The sequence below is a fragment of the Cebus imitator genome, unplaced genomic scaffold (assembly GCF_001604975.1).
Source record: "Cebus imitator isolate Cc_AM_T3 unplaced genomic scaffold, Cebus_imitator-1.0 Scaffold7, whole genome shotgun sequence".
In the NCBI taxonomy this organism is placed as follows: domain Eukaryota; kingdom Metazoa; phylum Chordata; class Mammalia; order Primates; family Cebidae; genus Cebus; species Cebus imitator.
The window spans coordinates 6,767,957-6,771,025 of record NW_016107322.1 but is presented as its reverse complement, the minus strand read 5'-3'; positions in this window follow the sequence as shown (position 1 = coordinate 6,771,025).

Below are 3,069 nucleotides of genomic sequence, written 5' to 3'. Positions count from 1 at the left end.
AAAAAAAAAAAAAAAAAAAAAAAAAAAAACTCCTATAGAAAAGATGTAGGTCATTATTGAGAAAAATGGTTCTTCAAAGCACTATTGATTGCCAAAAAAACTATTACTGTGAAAAGAGAAATCTTCAACTACTCCTAAAATAATTGACTGGACATATGTTATATGTGACCCAATGGCACAAAAAAGAATTTCATTTAATCAACAAAATAGATCTTTCACATAAAAGTTGGCCTCTTATAATGACATACAATAATCACCAATTTTATAGTGGACTCCAATATTAAAGAAGCCCTTCTGAAAGCAATTGACTTTAAAATGGTCTCTATTTTAACATCATGAGATTCACCTCCTGTCCAAACTAAATTGTCTCAGTCAGATGCAGCGTGGATTGGATGGCCAGAGGGTCCCCGGGTTAGAAGAGCTTTCAGAGAGGCGTCTGTTCCACTAAGCCCTGTTGGTTTATGTGTTTGTGGCATCTGCTTAGTGCCGGCTGCCCAGGATTTAGCACGCAAGTTGAACAAAAAGGATAGCCACCCACAATTTTTAAAATAAATTTTATGTTTTAAAAAAAGAGTAGATTGAGATTTAGAAATTTTTGGTCACAACCTGAGCAAGTCACTTCATTTTTTACCCTCGGTTTTTTAATCTAAAAAATGAGGAGGGAATTGAACTGATAATGTCTAATTCCTTTCTTACCTCTAAGATGCTGTGATTTTGTTAATGCACACTAATGCTTGTTAATATGTTGCTGATGACAATAGTTCATGTGTGTTCATCCGTTGAAGAATTTTATTTCTCACTCAAGGTGAGATCATTTTTATCATGACTTTCAGCCTGTTTCATTTTATGGATAACTTTTTGGGCTCAAAAAGTTAGGGCTAATCTAATCTTTCACATAAAGTTAGCAGAAATGAAAATTTTGTGAGTAAAAATTATTTCAATGTAAATAAAGGTAAAATAATGTAAGACAATAGTTTTTCCCTTATTTACAGGAAATTTTTTGAGGACATGGCATTTGTGACCTAATTGAGAATTCCGGTAGTTTATGTAGTGAGGGAGGGAAGAAAGGAGATATGCTATTTGCTCAGAAGTAATTAGCAATCTGCAACCACTCACCAGTGAAGAAATGAAACTAAATCCATAATACCTGTCAAAATTAGAACTATAAAAATACCTTAACTACCATTAAGAATTATAAGTAAATAGCCAGTTTAGAATAATTAGAGTGGTTCCTATATTGAAAAATCAGGATTATCCATTATTGTTCCCAAGCATATTTAAATAAGTATTACACAAGTATTTCCTTTATTTTCTCATTATCTTCAATTGATTCTGTGTTTACATGTGGCTACTGAATCAATTACTTTAAGTTGAATCTCTTTTTATACTGTCTTGATCATTCAGGTATGCCCAGCTAATCACATTGATAACCTATTCAACATGACTCAGTGAAAAAAAGACCACTGAAATCTCAAAGTTAGCTGTTTTGCCCATGGATCTTCCTTCATATAAACTCAGGACAAAGGTACACTTTGCATCCATTCATTTAAAATTACCAAAATGTCTCTGGCTTTCATGACGGTAGACCATGGAGTGCAGGTTTCAAGTAAGCTAGTTTCCTCTCAGATTGCCAAAGAAATGCAATATTGCCTTTACTATTAAATTACATTTAAGCATTCAATCTGTCTCTAACATCATTTCTTTCTTATATACACTTTTAAAGTTAAAGTAATATTTGCACAACTGATATGGTTTGGCTGTGTCCTCACCCAAATCCCATCTTGAATTGTAGTTCCCATAATCCTCACGTGTCACAGGAGGGACATGGTGAGAGGTAATTGAATCATGGGGGTGGTTTCCCCATGCTGTTCTCATGATAGTGAGTGAGTTTTTATGAGATCTGATGGTTTAATAAGTGTCTGGCATTTCCCCTGTTGGCACTCACTCTCTCCTGCAACCTTGAAAAGAAGATTCCTGGTTCTGCTTAGTCTTCCACCATGATTGTAAGTTTCCTGAGGCCTCCCCAGCTATGCAGAACTGTGAGTAAATTAAATTTCTTTTCTTTATAAATTACTCAGTCTGAGGTATTCCTTCATTGCAGCATGACAACAGACTAAAACAACAACTGTCTACAAATTTGGGGGAAAATTTTTAAAAAATTTACTTGTAATCATATTATTCAAATAACCATTAATATTTTACTTTGTCTTTATCCTAACATTTTTCTAAGAGATAAACATATTCACACATATGTAAATACAAACAAATGTCTATTTGTTGTATTTCTCTATCCATGTTTATCTGTTTGCATATATGGATATGTATGTGCATGTATATGCATTGTATTATGTATGTAGTTCATTATTTTTCTTTTACTCCTTTAAAGAAATTTCAACATAGTGTCATGGGCATGTCCCTACATTTACTAAGTAGTATTCAAAAACATAATTATATAGTCTGCGTAATATCATCAAAATATTAACTATTTTTAACATATTTCTTTATTATCGAATATTAGCATTTTCACTTAGAATTACTTCATTTTTGAAGACTGCTCTAGAGTTGCATTTCTGATAATTCTGCAGCCATAACCAAATATTTACGTCCTAATCTTCATATTTATTATATTTAATGGGTCTATTGTCTTCTTAATTGTAGTCATCTGGTCAGGTCCCGAGTGAGAGGATTTCTACTGTAATTTCATTTTGATGACTCTATATATCAGTAAGAAAACAACTCCTTTTTTCTAAGCACAAAGTCCTTTTCTCTTTATTGCCCAACAAAGAGTCTTCAACCTGCGTCTACTATATAAGAGAGAAGTAAGTGGATTGTCACATAAAAGAAAAAAGAATTAACAGCTGCCTTTTACTATTACCTGGTTTACAGAAAATTAAATATCTGCCAAAGACTATGATAGTTTAGCCTATTTTAATATGGAAGTATTAATATGGAAGCATGCGCGCGCGTGCACACACACACACACACACACACACACACACGGCTTTTGTCTTTTTCTGCCTTGGAAAAATGAAATGTAGCTATTCTTTTCTGGGACTGTTGTTGGAAGGT